At 35.2% G+C, this 19,792-nt stretch overlaps 1 long non-coding RNA gene across 1 annotated transcript in view; it reads left to right on the top strand.

The window, feature by feature from the left end:
* LOC109375333 (uncharacterized) overlaps positions 1–19,792 on the top strand; it is a 109,523-nt gene that overhangs the window by 57,119 nt on the left and 32,612 nt on the right. The gene's annotated exons all lie outside the window — the stretch shown is intronic.

Raw genomic sequence — 19,792 nt, 5'->3', positions numbered from 1 at the left:
TTGGGCCAGTGAAGCAACGTCCTCCACAACTAGACTATTCCCCTTCCCCCAATTCCCCAGCACTGTTCCCATCCCCCCAATTCCCCAATAAAAATCTTTAAAAAAAAAAAAAGCTTTTTTAGTGTACCTCATTCTAACACAGTGCTACATAGTTTTCCTTACTATCATTGCAATTGTATTCCTACAATCGTCTTCCTCTTGGAAATTTAGGAGTAGCTTTACAGACTATTTCCCTGTCTGTTCTGTTCCTCAAAGTGAGATGGTATTGCCAATATATTTATATTTTTTGCAAACTTCCTCCCTCCTCTTCCAAAAGAAGAGAAAAAGTTGCTTATCCGATTATTGAAAATGGAAAAAGACTCTTCCTGGGTTCTCCTTGCAGGGAGGCGGAACCCAGTTCACTTAGCCCCTTCTCTAAGGGAAGTACATTTGGTTAAGAGTCCAGCCTGCTCTACAGACCCCCAGGCAGACAGGCAGCCCCAAAGCTAGACCTAGGGAACAGGATTAGGAAATATAATATAGACACAGACCTAAGCCACATATACAATGCAGCTTTTGTTTTGTTTTTTTTTTAAATTGAAGCTGATATTTTGATATAAGTATATATCTACATGAAACTTTTATCTGGTTCTCAGTCAATGTGGAACTCAGAGAGCTAGAAAGAGATGTTTGTAATTATTACCCATAAACAGAAACAATAGAAATTGGAAAAAGTAATCCCATTGGCCTGTAACTTAAAATACCAGAACAGAATCATATGTCTACCACCATCGCAGAGAGCAGGTATCACATTTCTGTACAAATTTGGGTAGAACTATGTTGCCCAATATGTGGCTACTGAGTATGTGAAATGTAAGTGGTTTAAATTGAGAGTTGCTACAAATGTAACATACACACCAGATTACAAAGAATTGGTTAAAAAAAAAAAGATTAAACTATCTCAATAATTTTTACATTGGTTATATGTTGGCATAGCAATATTGTAGATATATTGTATTAAATTAAATATATTAAAATTATTTTTACATGTGTCTTTTTACTTTTTTTAATATAACAACTACAGAATTCAAAATTCTACATGAAGCTTACATTTTATTTTTATTGGACAGCACTGGGTTAGAACAACAGAGAAAGTGCTATTCTTGTTTAAGGTGTGGATAATGACAAGACCTGGGAAGTCTTGGTCAAATGTGATTAAAATTAAGAGGATGAAACAAAGACAATGATAATAAGTGGCTTCTTATACAATACCTGAAACTGATTCCTATGTTGAAGTTTCTATTTGGAGTTAAGATATTATTTGCTTTGCACTTTACTATGTGTGATTATATGTAGTGTTTCTACTAAAATTCTAGTCTGAAAACAGTAATCTATGGGTTTTGTTGTTGTTGTTTTGTTTTTTGGGTATTTTTTGCCTAAGTAATTAAACTCATGAGATTCTTTATATTTTTATAATAAATAAAAATAAGTTTCTCTATTTTAAAGGGAAAATAAATCAATTTCCCCTTTTCCTTTTCTTTTCAGTGTATCCTTGGAAACAGTAAATTTGAATCCTTATGATAACCTTTGAAATAGAGATAAATCTTTCTAGGGATTAAGCCTACTCTCCAGTTTTTACAATGTAGAGCTATTGCTAAAGTTTTAGGCCAGTAACCTCTAGCTATATCAAAAAGGAACTCCAGAACTCGCTCAGGAGTTTCTCAAGAGATGTACAAGAGATGTGCGCAGCCCTTAGTCTCTCAAGGAGACAGTGAATTCCTTTTTCTTTTTTCTTCATCACTGTACAAAAGGTGTGAGATTTTGTGCTGGTTTCATAGTCACTGTTGTGCTTCCTTGAATATATGCAGATCAGCTAATGCTTAGTAGTAATATGTTGTGTTCTCGCTTCTATTTTGGTATGGAGGGGTATTTTTGTTGGCAGGATTATATTATTTCTCGAAAATTATTTAACCTATGGTCTGAGTCTGAGAAGATACAAATCCCTACTGAATATAAATGCTAATAGAGCATTTATATTGCTTTATACAATAAGGAATTATGGTATAGTGATCCAAAAGTAAAGTGGCCATGTGCAGAAATGATGAAAGAGTGTTCCAGACTATGAGTTAATCACCATGGTTGCTGGTGAGACACTGGGAAAAGACATGTTTAGTATTAAACAATTAAAGCAGGAAAATATTCTGGATTTCATGGAAACCACATACCTATTTTTTAGATAGAAGAATTAATACAGAGAAAGCTGAAGTGACTTCCCTAAGGACACATTCCAGGTAAAATAGAATAATTGGAATTAGAACCCAAGGTCAAAGTCTGCAGAATGCAGTAGAGATTTTTTTTCTTTGATCCAGTCCGAGTTTGCTATAACTTATCTACTTGATGACAATAAGTTAAAAATTGGGCTTTGCCTAAACCTGATGCTTAATAAAATGGGACATAAATGAAAATGAATGTGGTTCATGAGGTACAGTGAACAATTGCCACCAGATATCAAAAGAACATTTTCACTCGCCAGTTCACATTGTACTGCCACTCTTCCAAAATAACATCATTCTGTGCTCTCTTTGAATGGGTGAGTTATTCTTTTTAATTAGCTCCCTTTTTGACAGTTTTCAAAGATGTTATCATTGGATGAGAATCCACTATTGTTGTGTCTTTTTCTGGCTTTTCTGTCTCATTATTCAAATGTTTTCATCTTGACTCTTTCTTTGGGTCTTCTAACTCTCTCATCTCAACAACACTTTAGGTTAAAGTCAAGAAAAAAGTTTCCTCTGTAAAATTGCTTGGAAGACTGAGACACAGAATTGTGTTTTCAAGTTGCCCTAAATGAAAAGATACCAAGTAGAACATATTTATTTAAAAATATGGGATTCTGTAGCTCAAAGAAACTGTCTGACACTCTTTGATATTTAGGATATATCCTTTTTAGGACACTAACTTCATTGAGATTCACCACAAAACGCTTGTGTAGGTGGAAATATTTTTTTAAAGGAAAAGGAATATATTTTCGATGTTTGAAAACTACAATAAAATTGAACAGTCATATAGATATATTTCTCCCAAGACACAGTCTCTACTTCTGTGAAAGTATTAAAGAAGATGACTACTCTGCAAACTAAAATTTCTTTACTGCACAATAATCCACCTGGCCCTACGTTACCACCATTTTAATTATATTATTTTCATCAGTTTAATCCTCTCTCTTCTTTGTGGGACAAAGAAGGACCTAAAAGAATTGGTGTCCATATGTAAATGTTACTAACTTCTTAACTGACTTTTGTAGCAAGAATTCATTTCATGTAACCTCGATATTCATGAGTTATTCAAAAGAGCAGGCAATTATCTGTTCAAGGAAGTCACTAAGAGATATAATTCTGTTATTTACATATTTGAAATATAGTACCAGACAATGATTTAGAAATACTTTATATTTATTCCATAGCATTAGATTACTTTAGGACTGGGCCATGTTTCTACTATGACTTCATCCAAGAAAGAATTTGTGAGCATCTTTAAACCAATAAAACATCAAAAATTTCCCCAGCATGTAAATAAATTCAATAAGGTTCTAGTATGTCTCTGAAATCATGCTTGACTTTTCCTAACCCTGTCACCTCAGGCATCTCTTGTTATTCATCTATTTATTGCCTCTGCCAAGAGAACTTTGTCAATGCCCCATTGCCAAAACCTGGCCCTCAGAGCAGGAAGTAAGCATTTTCATTATTATCTTAATGGTTTAAAGAACGCTTTAGGTTTTATTCATATATTTTGTGTGCTAAGCAAATGTCCGTATTGAAAACAGTATTTTTCAGAGCAAGACTTCAATTTCTTCCTCATTCTGTTTTTGTTGCAAAAAGAATTCTTACTGCCCTAAAGAGTTCTGCACATGCTCCTGGAAACAAAGAAACAAACAAATTTACCATGCTGTACATTTAAATTATTTTGTAATCCACTTGGGTTTAAATTAGTGTCAGTTCTGGGTACATGGACAAAGTGGATAAGAGAGAAAGTTTTAAATACTCAGACAGTTGATCCACATAATAAAGACAATGGTCATCTTTTTTTTCCTTCTGCAGCAAGCAGATTGCCCGCCAACACTGTTTCTGTGCTGGTGCAATAACTCCCTTCGTCTTTATTCTAGACACAGAGAGAGGGTTTATGAGAAAAGAATTGCTTGCAACAGGTTTGGTGTGAATTACTATTTAATCAGATTGAGTATGCCATTTAACATTTTAAAAAATGTGTTTACCTTTAATAATGAATCATTTTTCTAAGAGTATCAGAACTTCCATGCATTTAATATTTCCTCATTATACAACTTATTTTCTCAGTGTTTAAAGCTAAGTTGTATACTTCCCTCAATTATTATTCTTTCATTTATTCAATAAATATTTATAGTATATCTCATATGAGTCATGCACTATGCTAGGGCACTGGGTATAAAATCTTGAGTAAGACAGATATAGTACCTGCTGTTCAGAAATTGGTTGACTGGAGGAGGCAGACATTAATCAAATGAGCATGCAAATTAACATATTTTTAAAACTGTGATTAATTGTGTTGAATAAAATTATGGGGTAATGAAAGTGAGTAATAAGAAAACCTAAATTCTATAAAATCAGGGAGAACTTTCCTGAGGATATGATATTTGAGCTGGAATTTGAAATATAAGTAGCATTTAATTAGTGAAAAGAAAACGTTTCCAGAGAAAATGGGGTATATAAAGATCTTGGGTAACTAGGCCTCAAAAAAGGTCAACTTGGTTAAGGCATTAGAATGAGGAGAATTGAACACTTAATGGCTGAGGAGGTAGGGATGGCTAATATGTAGAGCTGTGCAAGCCTAAATGATAGATTTTGGTCTGCATCCTAAAATAAAGAATGATGGAAATAATTAATGCAGGTGAAAAACATAACCCTTCTTACATTTCTAGATCACTCTAGCTGTAATGTGGGGAATGGGTAGAGGTTGAGGGGGACAAGCATTGATTTAGCATTTATGAGAAATAGATTGTGGAAGCTTGGACTAAGATGGAGGTAGCACAAAGTAAAAAAAAAAAATGTATAGATTTGAGAGACATTTTCAAGGTTATCCACTGGAGATACAGTAGATATTGATGAAAGATTTCTAAGACAATTTGGCATCTTGGTTTATACAGTGGAAGAATTTCAGTTGCATAAACTGAGATAGAAAATACAAGGAGCAGAACCAGTGTGAGATGGAATGGACAATGTGTTCCTGACAGATTAACTTTGCATTCATTTAAAATACCCTAGTAGAGATCAGACAGATGTTGGCTCAGAGAAAAGGTCTTGGCTAAGAGTTAATTGAAGATTAACTATTTACCTAGAGTAAAATACACTGTACAATTGCAATTTTACAAAGAAGTGAGAATAGAGCAAGAAGTAAAGAGAAACTATCATGAAACTTTGAGAAACTCTTGTATAAAGAAAAGCATGGGAGACTTCAGAGACAAAGTAGGAAAACAGGCTGCGTCAGAGGAGGCAAGGCATAGAGGGCTTCAAGGACAAGTTCACCAAAAGCGGTAAGGACTCCTGAGAGTCAACTAAGATGAACATTGAATATGTTGCCTGCATTTAGTGAAGTGGAAAGTCATTGGTCAATTTACTAGGAGTCACTTTGGGGGTGTAATGGAGACAGAAGCCAGGTTGCTCAGGGTAAGGATTAAAAGGATTAAACTGCAAGTGAGAAAGTTGCCACCCTGGATTAAGGCACACATTTAAAGAATTTGACCTTGCAGGATATAAGAGTGTGGAATAAAGAAACGGGATCTGGAATCAAGAGGAGGTGTCACTCTTATTGCTATTTTGAAGGAGATTTTGTTTGTTTTAAAGAGAAGAGAAATCATATTTAAATGCCGATTAAAAAGATACATTTCAAAAAAAAGTTGTTGATTCAGAAAAGACAAATTTTACTTTTTAGAGCTGAATCTCAGCCCTGGTTGCCTAAACTCATTAGATTCAGGGCACTTTCAAAAATTTTCAATACCTTGGCTCCACCCTGAGCCATTCTTATTAAATCAGCCTAAGGTGGTAACAGGACATCTACATTTTTGAAAGCTCCCCAGCTAAATCTAATGTGTAGCCCTGATAAAGAAACTTAGCTCTGTAGTAGCACTGTCCAAAATATTTTTATGACATATGATGATGGAAATTTCTATATCGGTGCTGTCCCATACAGTAGCTACTAGCTTCTTATGACTCTTAAGCACTATTAATAGAGATTTCATTATTTTTCAAAGAAGAATTCTTATGTGTTTTATTGACACTGTTGCTTTTGAATAACACAATCAGCATACATTTCTTTAACTCTTTAACATGCTTCCAATTTAACTGATGGTCTTAATTTGTCTTAGAGTTTTAACCATTTGATAATAAAGCATAAAAAAAATTGCAGTTAGAAATAAATATAAACAAAGGAAGAAGGGAAGGCAGGAAGAAAGAGAGAAATAAAGAATAAAACCAAATTATTTTGGGTAATTTCAAATCAGTAAGAGGAGAAAAATCTTCAGGTAAACAATTCACCAAAAATAAAAAATCCAAGATGTCAGATACAATGGTAGTTAAGGCACTTTTCTGGAAACGAGTTTGCTTGGAAGTACAAGTGCTAAATAGTGAGCCTTTCAGGCATCTTCTACCACTTGTCTCTCAAAACACCAGCTGTCAGATTTTCTCAGGAAAAAACTGGACTAATAGAAAAAAAAAATCCATAGAGATTAAAACTTGGGAGTCAGGCAAAAACCAGCTGTCCTGTCTATTTTCTCTACAATAAAGTCTAAAATCCAAAAGCCAAACCTCTCTTATAGAACTTTCATATCAGCTCTTTATGCTTCCTTCTTAAATCCCAAGATCACCATGGTTCAAAGTAACAACAACAACACACATAGGCCCAAGAATATGTTTCAATCAAGAATGAGGATAGCATGGAATCAAGGAAATACCCAATACAACAGTCATGTAGCAGAAAATATGGCCAATCAGTTTGCCTTGCAGGGATAAAAGAGAAGGGCCCACAAATGTTGTTAGTTAATAAAATAATAAATTTGCTGTGTTTGTCAATGTTGAGAACACATGCACAATTCTATCACAGAGTTTGGAGAAATACTTGCATAGAAACTAAATAAGGAAATAAGGCAAAATGAGGCAACGTTTTAACTCTGGAAGAGAAAAAGTTTGTCAAAAAAAAAAAAGGAAATGCAATCACAGTTTTCTGTATGGTCCTATTCTGAACCATGTGTACAAAATTACAGTGGACTAAAAATTAATTCAACCGAATTAGATTATGGGGTTTGAAAATGTGGCAGCATTGGGGTTGTGAGAACTAAAACTATTTTTTTTTACAGCCAATAGCTAGTATCTTAAATGTTCCAAATTCAATAGGTATAATGTAAATTTGAAAAATAAAGAGATGTACGGGTATCTGAGCAAATAACTCAGAAGAATGGAAGTACATACAAGAAGAAACGTTGTCAAGAGTGAACAGTTGTTTTCTCAGGGAATTGAGAATCTGGAGAGTTCAGAGGCAAGAAGGGTGGAAGAGGGAGCTGCTGGTTTTCATTACAAGACTTAGAGTTTTATTTGCCTGGTTAAACACGTATAGGTGTTACTTTGATTTAAAAAGTAATGAGTTTGGACTTCCAGTTCCTGGTCCAGCATATAAGGAGCTTAAAAGTCATTACTCTGCCCTAACAAGAAATAAAAATCTGAACAAACCGAAAAAATTAATAGCTCTTCTTAGATCTGTCAGAGAAGTAAGTTCTCAAGGCAAAACACTACCTCCCAAACTGTAGAGACAGATAGGCAGAGAATATAGAGAATCATAATAATATACCGCCTCAGAAATCCATGAGCTAAAACCTCTGCAGAAACCAGTGTTAGTGTAGGAAAACCTAAACTGTAACTGAAAAATTGCTGGAGGCTCAGTGTGGACAAGTCTGAGAGTTAAAAGCTCCATAGGAGGGGGACCAGTATTAAGGAAGATGGGGGCCTTTTGTGAGTTTTACACTAGGAGCTCTACCAGTTTCCCCCAGTGATGATCAGAGAAAATTCTTCTTGGGCTTACAGCAGGGGGAAAGGAAAAGTAACTATTTTCAAATAAACCAGAGTTTTCTGTCTTCTTAACAAGGCCTTCCGTCAGGAGGACCTGGTTAACCAGACCCTAAGCTATTATATTACACTTTTACTAAAGCCTAACCAATCTAAGGGATGGGAAATACCCAAACTCTAGCCCACTGTACCACCCTAGCCATCCTGTCCCATCTAAGGTTGGGGGAGGGGGCATGGAAGTTCACAGCCCTGAGGCACAGGCTCACTAAAAGGGTGAGACCTCCTCATGGGACTACAGAACTCTACCCCTCTCCACACCTTAGCACCACACCACTAAAGGCCTATTCACCAGGGTTCCTTTTACCTGGTACATCATATCTGGCTTTCAGCAAACATCCCATGGCATATTAAGAGGCAAAAAGGAATGAGCAGATAATTTTTATCAAAATAACTAAACAGTCTTTTTTAGGCACAGTTTTGCAGCTCACAACATCTATCTGATCTAGTGAGGAGGGAATAAAGTAAAACAACACATCTGATCAATTTGCTATCTGTTGTATCATAACAATGAATGGCAGCTGTTGGACGAGAAATACAACAGGAAATTAAGATAGTGAATTACCAAGTCATTATAACTTATTCATGGTATTTTACCCAATACCAGAGAAATATTTGTCTTTAATCAATATTATATAATAGTGGTATATAATGGGGAAATAAAAAACAGCAATGTTATTGTCTTTAAAATCTTCAAAGATATTAAAAAAATACTTTCTTCCCACATTACCACAAGGAATTAATATCCAGCACATTAGAAACAATTTTACCTTTCACAAAAATTGCAAGATTTACTTATCAAAAAAGCTCTTAGCCAGAATCCTATTGAATTTTTAGAATTAAAATAAAAACATAACAAAAGTGGTACTTTGGCATATGGTCTACCAATAGGGATTAATCAATACTTTCTTCCTAGACATTTTCACAAGATTACAAATTATTCAGGCCCTGACCCCACTTCAGATGTGAGCATAAAAACAGCCTGAATTATTCACAGCTCAGGAATTCAGGTTATCTCTAAATGTTCCCATTTCATTCTTTAGGACATTGTGTTTTGAAAATCTGGAATTCATTACATAAAAGACTGTCTAGCTACCTCATGTTCTTTTGGGGATGTAATGAGTGGCTTGTTTTTCTCCTTTCTGAAACAAGTGGAAACCTGAACACCCTCTTCACAGAGGGCACTTTGCACCTTGTAAATTTAACTTCTGGTCAGATGTTTATTTTACAGTGACTAGTAATAACTCATTGTAAATATCACCAGCTAAATCTAAGACTCAGCTACACTTTTACTTTACACAGGAATGGAAGTTTTGCATTCCGTTGAGCCCCTAGCAGTGCTCTTGGATCTTAATAAATATTAAAGGCCGAATTTCCTATAAATTTAAGTCATAGTGATTTGTTTTCGACTGGGCAATGTACATATATTTATTCCTAGGCAAAGAATATCACTTGAAAAAATAACTTTCTTATAAACAGTTACAACAGAAAAAGCTAACATTTACTATGTGCTTTATATTCATTATTTCAGTTTTTCACTGCTGTGCTGTTATAACGGTACCAATATTGCCATTATAAAATGGGGAAAATGAAATTTGCTCAATACCATCCACCTAGTAAGAATATGAATTAGAATTTATACACAGCCATTTTCACTCCAGACCCCACGCTTTTAATCATTAAATTAACAAACCAGTTTGATGTAGTATTTTTAGAAGATACATGTAATTTAAAAGGATAAAATTGAAATCATCCTTAAATTTGCCACCTAGGTATTACAATTGTAACACGTTGGTTTATGCTTTATTTATGCTTGTGTATATCTTTATTTATGCTTGTGTATATCTCTCAAAATGGGGAGCACACTAATAGAATTCTAACATTGCCTTTTTTATTTCAAAATGTACAGTGAATATTTCCAATTTCATTAAACAATCTTTGAAAACATAATTTTAAAGGGTGCAAGAGAAAAACATTTTTTTACTTAAATGATCCAAAGGTTTGTCACAGTTCTTTATGTCACTTAGCATGTGTAGATTTGATCCAAGTGACCACATTTTTCTTTATTTTAGGGATTTTTGATTTCCTTCTAAGTGATCAAAGTATATCAGTGCAACTGTACTTCCTGTGTTCATTCTGTATGGACCAGTTCTGAAGCAGAAGGAAAGCATTTAGACTGAGTCTCTAGGCCTCTGCAGCTGAAATTCACACGTTCATAGCTTAAGAAATGGCCCTCGCCCTGTCAAAACAAGCTGCTGGAGACTAACTAGAAAACTTCCCTGGGGATTATGTAAGTGGACAATGGAATTTTCTTTCAAATATAGTTAGATTTGTTTCTGTCTTCCAGCTTTAAAAGTATAAAGGATCCCATTTGATTAAGTTTGTCCATCCATGCTCCCTGGGAAAAAGGTAGAACATCGGAGACCATGGTGGATATCGGAACATAGAAGAGAGAGCAGTTGCTTTGTTAAGACTTAAGGAGTCTTGGCTGGCATGCTTCTATCCAGAATAATGGAGAATAGACTCTTGCTCTAAATCTAAGAGTTGTTTTGAACACTTGCTGCTCATTCATTTCCTTGCTCAATATTTTCTCCCTGGGGCTACTTAAGTCTCTATGGGAATGGTACAAAGAATACAATCAAAATCGAGCATTTATTTTGCTTTCCTGTTTACTTTTTTCTTCCACTGTGCATAAAAGACTGTGCCCTATATGGATTTAAGCAAAAATAATCCATTAACAGATCACTGGAGGAAAGAAAGCTAAATTACACTCTCTGTATGAAGGATATTATGGCAGTTGGTTAAGAATATCCATGGGGCATTCTGAAAATGCGCATGATACAGGCAGGTGGTGGGGAATTTTAAAAACTAAACAGCAAGATGGGGAAAGGCCATCAGCTGGATGTTTCTAAGTACACAACTGGGCAGCCTAATTTATTATATAGATTTAGGCAAAACCCACAGAATCATTGTATGCTGTGAAGTACAAGTAAACTTCAGTAGGAGCAATACATCTTCTCCACGTAGGACATGGTTTTAGATATAATAAAATAAGTCGGAAGGGAGAGGTGTTTGATTTACATTCTTAGAAACTATTATGAGCTTAAGCGGAGTGGTGTTCTGTTCCTCTGATTCCCTCTGAAGTGGCTGGTTTACTAAACTCTTTTTTGAGGGGGAAACAGCTTACTTTTCTTTTTCTCACCAAATAGCTGGGGTTCCCCAATAATGTATACCAATGGACACTTTGGTCAGCGTTGCTCAAGCAGTAGTTCACCGTAATCAGAAGTGTCTGGACGCTGGTGGTAGCCACTTTGAGCACCTCTTGTAATTGCAGCAGTCAAACGTGACTTGTATTAATCTTTTGTTATCGGTATATATTGAATTTTACCATTTTAATGCAGTTTTCCTTTCTTAAAATGTGTATACCTTTCTTTGGCACCCTCTGTCTATGTTCTAAATGGACATGACCCCATCTTAAATGAGCCCATCTCCCTGGCTGTCGCTGTTAGACTGGATGAATAACAGATACTTTTTCACGGCCGAGCAGGTCATAGAACTTCTTCCCTTGTCCACAGTGACTGGTGTAACTCGTGGGCACAGACTATATTGGGAATCTATATTCTTCCACAATGTTGTCTCATTTGAGGTGGAACTAAAGAATCACCTTTTTGGTGACAAAACTTAAAGAATTAAGATGTATGTCGTCTTAGTTTCAGGTACACTAAAATGCCTATTGGAAATAACGAAGTCAACATACAGAAAAAAAGCAGAGATAGAGGTGGAAAGAATCCTGACTTGTTAGAGGACTTTTGAAAATCTAATGCAACTACAGAGGGTGCCAAGAAAATGTATACACATTTTAAGAAAGGGAAAAACTATTAAAATTGTAATACTCAATATATACCGTTAAAAAAAGATGAATACAAGTCATGTGTATACACTTTTTTTGGCACTTCCAGGGGAATTTTAACTAATTTGAAAGGATGTTCATGAATTGTGTGATGAAATAAGACACTGTCATGGAATAAAAACAAGTGTATGAGAGTCAATGCAGAACCTGGTTGTGTTTGACAATACGGCATTGTCTTGTTTTGTTTGGGAGGAATTAAAGGGAAAAATAAAGCCTAATATCTTGGTTTTTTTCTAATTTTGCTTTCCATTTAGCAACTTGTTTAAAAACTTACACTAAAAGAATACAATTTTAATCATATACAAGAGGTTTATTTTTTTTTTCTTTATGTAGCAAAATCCTGGAAAACACAGATTTTATTGTAGAATGTACACACACCTTAAAATGCCTTAGTTGTTTCTTGGCATATTTGAAAGGCCAAGGACAAAGAGATAATTATTTAAAAGAGTGTCGCTGGAAGAAAAGAAATCTCACAAAGAATTTAAAGCTAAGAAGATTCAAAGCTATATAAATCCCGTCTATGAAAAAAGCTGATGATATTGTTATATAGACAAATAGTGTTTCTATAATTTAAATCTTAACCAACATTTGTTTAGCAATAATTTGTTTTGCTAAACGTTTTTTTATGAATTTCAGATACTGTTAGGTGTGTAAAATATTGCAATGAATAAATATGGTCATTTTAATAGTCAGCTATGAGCAGTGCTGAAGTATATACTTTTGATAATTTCTGATTTGGTATTTTGAGTGTAAAAACCCCTACAGTTTGCTGTGAACCAAAACAGCTCTAAAAAATAAAGCCTGTAAAATTAAAAAAAAAAAAAGAAAACAACCAAAAAAACCCTACACAAATTTTTGCTTCCAGGCACTACAGGCCTAATTAAGTTATTCAAATTGAGTTTATTTGAGGACTAGGCATAATTTATGAGCTCAGAAAACTATTGTTGCTATGAGGGAAGCATGTTGGCAAGATGTATGTGACTATCATTTGGCAGATCCAAGCCTGACTGGAAGCAATAGCTGGTGTTAGCCACTCAGTGCATTGACCTTCATTTGTCTCCTTTGAAATTTCAGAAATCAATGAGAGGTGAGTGAGACAACCTCCGAAAGGCCTGTGTTGCATACTGCTGCCCTAGGGATATAGCTTATGCTCCTGAAATTGTTTTGGACTTATATTCAGATGCTGTCTATTAGCATAACACGATTGAAATGTTCCCATAGATTTGAAATCTGAGTTGGGAGAGAATTCAGGAAAAACTTTCTGAATTTTCCATTTGAGACAAAGCTGTTTTGATTTTGAAATAGGGAAATGCCTTTATGATTTATAATGCCCAATCATCAAAATGTCATAAGTCCAAATCTTTGATTTCCATGGTGAGTTTCTAAGTAAAATTGATGTTAACAGTCCTTCATTTTTCTTTGCACTGTGCGAAGCAGTCCGTGTGACCTTACAACACTGTGCTGAACCCTGAATTTTGCACCCTGAGCATATATTTGCTTCTGGGAGAATTTAAAGACAAAGATTAAGAATAGAAAGGAAATAGAAAAGGTGGTCTAATTACAATTACAATTCATTTGTGTAGTAAAAAAGAAACAAAACAATACACTACATAAGCCTGGAAAAAAAGAACAACTAAATATATTATTTAGGAAGAATATTATGTGGAAAACAGTCCAATTAGGGAATCATAAGGAATATATTTTAGTCCAGCTATTATTTTTAAATAGCTGTGTCAACAAAACACTGAACGGTGGCCTTCATTTTCATCTCAGACCCAATTTCCAAAGCACTTCAGGATTTATGCTGTTTAAGATACCTGAGAATCAAAGATGCTATAATTTTATGATGGTTGTGACAGGAGAGAGAGGGGAGAATTTATATTGAAGTGAGCATAGCTTAACTACAAGGGGCTTCCCAGAAGAGGACAGTATTTTAAGAAGCATGGTGTAGTAAGAAAGAAACTTTAAAGGGAAAAAGGGACACTATGCAAAGGTATCATACATAATTTAATAGTCAGCCAAAAAAGAGTGGTTAAACAGCTGAAATGAGTCTTTAGAGCAAATATGTAAAACTATTTTTCCATTGATTTGCATAGTTTAGGAAATATGGCAGCTTATCCCCAAACCCAGGCACTGGACTCTGATCTCTGGTATCTGAATCAAGACTCTGGCAACTACTAGCTCTTTGACTTTGGCAAACTGCTTTAGTTTTCCTGTTACCCAGTTTCTTTCCATTTTGTTTAAGTAGAATCCAAATGGATGGTAGGCTTTTGTTTGGAAGATGTTTTTGGTGATTTAGCATATTAAGATTCTGATTGGTTTAAGAACTATTCATTATACACTCACTATATAGGCAGGTGCTGTTCTATGGATTTAAATATTAAATAAAAAATACAATATAGGAGGAATCTAAAGCAGTGGTTAAAAATAGCAGGTCTGGAAGCAAAATGCCAAAGTTCAAATGGGTGGCTGCAATTCTTAATGTTTATCTCTAGGAAGTCACTCTACTTCTTTGTTTCTCTACAGAGTTTAAAATATAACTGCACTTAGCATTATTTTGAAAGTGAGTAAGAATAAATGTGAAGAACTTAACAGAGCACCTGACATGTAGTAAGGGCTTAAAAAACGTTTAGCATTATTATGACTTAAACTCAAGAAAGAATAAAAGGAATTAACCAAAAAACAAATAATAGTTTTTATTATCAATAATTTGCTTTACTAAGTAAGTTTTCTAGTCCTTTTAAAGTGAATGAAGGTAGTTATGCAGATCCCAGATCTTGCCCACTATTTGAAAATTAGCAAATTATCACACCCATTTAACAAAGACGTACTTGCTTGTTCTCACAAAGCTCTGTTGTAGTAAACCGGAGCGAACTGGGTCTCTTCTTGTATTTTCTAATCGTCCAATTATATGCTCTCTTGACAAGGGTCCCTTTGCATGTTACTCCATGTTATGCTTGGTTCCTCCATACTTTGCTTTCCTTATGCTTATTGGGAACAAGACTCTCTTATTTAACTCATTTCTTTTCATTTCATTTAACTCATGTCTGAGACTGGACTCAGACAGCCCTCCCAAACCTACACAGAATCCCAGCCTGATTCCATGACCACAGAGCAAAGAAACTCACTGGTCATTTTTTTCTGGCCTAGGTACTACTGATGCTTGAATGCTGCCAATTTACGAGACACTGGTTAGGCCAGCTTCGCAGATAATGACAGTAATTCTATAAAAACTCAGTTTTTGTTGCTTTGTGATTAAAGACCAGATATGTACTATGGATATGGCAAGAGGGTACTTAAGTTTAAATTAATTCAAATAAAATAAAGTTTTAAAATACAGTTCCCTGGTCATAGTAGCCATATTCCAGTATTTCGGTACTTACTGATGACTAGGGGCTGTTTTCAGACAGCATAGCCTAGACTATTTCTTTCATCACAGAAAGTTTTATTGAATAGCTCTCTATGTAAATGTGATAAGGTAATAACTGACATGCAAGGTTTTTGTTTTTAGACAAGAAGCCGTTCTCTCCTAGCAATATATTACTTCCTAGCTAATTTCTTGCCTAATGTTGCATTCCACTCAGTGATAAGTAAATATTAAATTGCATGTGTTGATATTTTAATGTATACCCCCTAAGCATGTAAGAAAACACATCATTCGTAAAATATTGCAAAGAAGGCAAGATGCATAATTTCTCCAGAAGTTTTTGTTGAACTATTCGTGGTAAAAATAACCAACCCATCAGGAAGTTATTTGTATTAAAAAATTGAAATTCATACTACAGACAAAAATACAAAGATGTTAGAGCTAGTGTCTTTTTTTTTTTTAAGATTTTTATTGGGGAATTGGGGGATGGGAACAGTGCTGGGGAATTGGGGGAAGGGGAACAGACAAGTTGCTGTCATTTTGTTCTTCAGTCTAGTTGTGGAGGGCATTGCTTCACTGGCCCAAGTTGGCACCATCATTGCACTCCTCCTGGGCAAGGCAGATCAGTCGCCGGCTTCTGGATGGCTGTTCACGTGGCTGCTGGCTGCTCATGCTGGCTGCTGGCTACACACAGTAACTCATGGCAACCACTGCAGCAGAGGCTGCAGCCTAGCCATCACTGGCCACCTACAGCAGCCCAGCTCCAGGTTGAGCTGTTGTTCAGCATCTTAGCTGTAGAGGGCAGTGTCACTGGCCCTCATATGTGGGATCCGAACCGGGGCCCTCTGGCATCCCAAGCGAGTTCTTAACCATCGCGCCACTCGGCCGGCCCAGAGCTAGTGTCTTAAAAGGCATAATGAAAGGACAGGAATATCAAGCAATTAAAATGAAAAGAAAAGAAAAGAAGAGAAAAGAAAAGCAAAGAAATCACTGAACATTTAGATGTGGGTTAAAACAGAAAATTATTTTCCCAATTAACTGCAAAAGGCAAAATAATAATAATAATATAATAATAATAATAATAAATAATGATTTAAAATGCTGAGGAGTTAGAAGTGTTCTAGTAAAAATCATATAGTAAATTAAAACTAGTATTTAACCCCTTATTTTGAAATTTGTAAAATGGCATTGATATTCTCTTTATCTAACCTGCTGTGTATTTTTAACTTAATGAGTATAAAGAGTATAACAAAAAAACCCAAATATTTACCATTTTTATTATTAATTTAGGATTTATAAATTGGCACTGGTGTTTTCTTAATGTTTTATTGTAAAATCTAAACATGCAATATCTATAACATTATTTAAATCTTATCTTTCTGAATGTTGAATTATCCTCCAAATGGTTTTTTGTTCATTTACTCATTTATACATTCATTTGCTCAAAAAATCCTTCTGATCCGCTAACATGGGTCATACTCTGCTAGGTCCTGGGAAGACCACAGTGAACAAGAGCAATCTGAACCCTCCCCATGGAATTTACTCCAGTGGAGAGACTGACATTAATCAAACTGGTGAATTTATAATTACCTAATGTGAAAAAGTGGGTTTCTATAGCATATTTCAAGGGAATTGAGAATAAAGGGAAGTTTTTTCTGAGGAAAGAATTTTTTAAATCAGTACTAAAACTTGTGCAAAAATGTCCTTGTTGAAGGAAGATTATTTCAGACAAGGGAAAAATAAGTGAATGAAAGCTATTAAGTCATCAAAAGACATGGAGGAAGCTTAAATTCATATTACTAAGTGAAAGAAACCCAATCTGAAAAAACTGCATACTGTATAATTCTAACTATATGACATTCTGGAAAATGCAAAATTGTGGAATTAGAGAATTGTGAACTACAACAACAATAAGATACCACTACACACCTTTTAGAGTGGCCAAAATCCTGAACACTGACATTACCTAATGCTCATGAGGATGTGAACAATGGGAGCTTTCATTCATTATTGGTAGGAATACAAAATGACACAGCCACTTTGAAGACAATATAGCATGGCTATTTTTGTACAGCACTAGCAGATTCTTACCATTCGATCCAGCAATTACATATCATAGTATTTACCCCAATGAGTTGAAACATTATGTCCACACAAAAACCTGCACACATTTATACCAACTTGATTCATAATTGCTCAAACTTGGAAGAGACTAAAATGTCCTTCAGTAGGTAAACAAATGCATCAACTGTGGTACATCTAGACAATGGAATATTAATCTGTTAAAAACAAATGAGTTATCAAATCATGAAAAGACATAGAGAAACCTTAAATGCATATTACTAAATGAAACAAGCCAAGCAGAAAAGGCTACATACTGTGTATTTCCAACTACATGACATTCTGGAAAAGGCAAACTATGGAGACACTAAAAAATGTGTGGTTGCCAGGGTTTAGGGGGAAGAAGGGATGACTAAGCACAGCACAGAGCACTTTTAGGACAGCGAAACTATTCTGTATACTATAATTATGGATGCATGTCATTATAAATTTGTCCAAACCCATAGATCATAATCAACACCAAGAGCCAACCCTAATGTAAACTACTGACTTTGGGTGATGGTGATGTGTCAATGTACATTCATCAATTGTAACAAATATACCACTCTGGGGCAGGCTGCTGATAATGGGGAAGGCTGTCCACGTGTGGGGGCAGAAGTATATAAGAAATCTCTGTACCTTCTGTTTAATTTTGCTGTGATCCCAAAGTCTCTCTAAAAAATAAAGCTGATTAAAGAAAAACTGAATGCAATAAATGAAGTTGAGGATAGTGTCAGGTGATCCTGGAGAGGTAGGAGTTGATCAGATTGTACAGGCCTCTTAGGTGATGTTAAAAATATTCATCTTTACTTTTAGCACAGTGTAAAGCCATTAAAACATTTTAAACAAAGAGGAAAATAAAGTGAACAGAGTCCTAGCTTGATAAGGCTAGCCATGCTGTGGTATGGAGAGCCAGTAACAAGATGGCAGAGTGGGTGTTAAAGCGTATTTTGGAAATCGTTTTAGTAGTCTAGAGGAGTATCATGGCCTAGTGCATAGGCAGTAAAAATACAGAGAAGTGCATGAACCTAGAGCTTTAGGAAGTTAAAAAGAAACATAATTAAAGATAAGAGTACAAAGGAAATAGGTGACTGTAATTTCTGTTCCACAGAATTGAATACATGGGATTCCGTTTATTGATACAAGGAGACCATTAAAGAATTTTAGGGGGGATAGTATGAGTTTAAATTGGACATGATGATTTTGAAGGATTATTTTGGTTTGTGTGGGTGTGAACCCGAGAGGGTATGTCTTAGCTGGGGATAGATATCTGAAAGAGCATATAGTGAATTAATTTCATGGCTGAGGATTAGGGTGGGAAGATTGGCAATATCTAGTGAGAAAATAATATGAGATGGAGAAGAAAACAGAAATTTGTGACTATACCAACAGCTAATAGCCAGGTAAAAGAGGATGAGCTTATAAATATGAATAAAAATGATCTTTCAGACAGACAGGAGGAAATCAAGAGGTGTATTCAAAAGAAGGGAGACTACCAGGAAGCAAAGTGTGCTCCGTAACATTAAAATCTCCTAAGAATTAAGATAAGGACCAAAAAATGTTTCTTCAATTTGATGACATAAGAGAATAATTAGTAACCTTAGTAAAAGCAGCCTTAGCCAAGTTATGGAAGTGGAAGCCAGACTGGAATAGGTGGTGAGGATCGGATCTATATGGTGAAATCCTAAGAAATTTGACTATAAATGGAGTAAGGGAGTTAAACCAATAGATGATAGGAGGATGTAGCTTCCGGTGTTGGTGATTTATATGTGTGTTTAGGTAGGGAACACTGAGCATGTTTGAATGTCAATGAGAGAATTCAGGTGAGTGTATAAGACAGCAGTGGTCTGAAAGTGGCAATAGAAAACATAACCCTGAATTAAACTCATCCACACTCTAAGAATAACATGCTTGTACATTCTGACTCCTTTTATACTTATATCTATATTGTGGCATAGGCAGGGGACAAAAGTATTTTATCTGTTTATTCACATGAGAAAATGGAGGCTCAAGATGTCAGACAATTTTCCAGCAGCAAAATCCTAGGTCTCTAGACTCAGTCCATTGCTTTTTTAATAGCCCAAGGTGACATTAGAACAGAAGGCCGGATGAAAATATTATCATAGAAAGAATGCACACCTTGATTTGAGACAGATTTGTTCCTTACTTTAAAAGAAATAAATTAGGAAAATCAGAAAATATGTATTTAGTAAATAAGAAGTCCATAACAGCATATCAACCTCCTGTGACATCTTTTAGGAAGTGTTCTCTGTGAAATCATTTTGAAGCTCTAGG

This window comes from Hipposideros armiger, unplaced genomic scaffold (assembly GCF_001890085.2).
Source record: "Hipposideros armiger isolate ML-2016 unplaced genomic scaffold, ASM189008v1 scaffold_930, whole genome shotgun sequence".
Lineage (NCBI taxonomy): Eukaryota > Metazoa > Chordata > Mammalia > Chiroptera > Hipposideridae > Hipposideros > Hipposideros armiger.
Note: the sequence above shows the minus strand (reverse complement) of the source record. Positions and strands in the feature narration are given on the sequence as shown.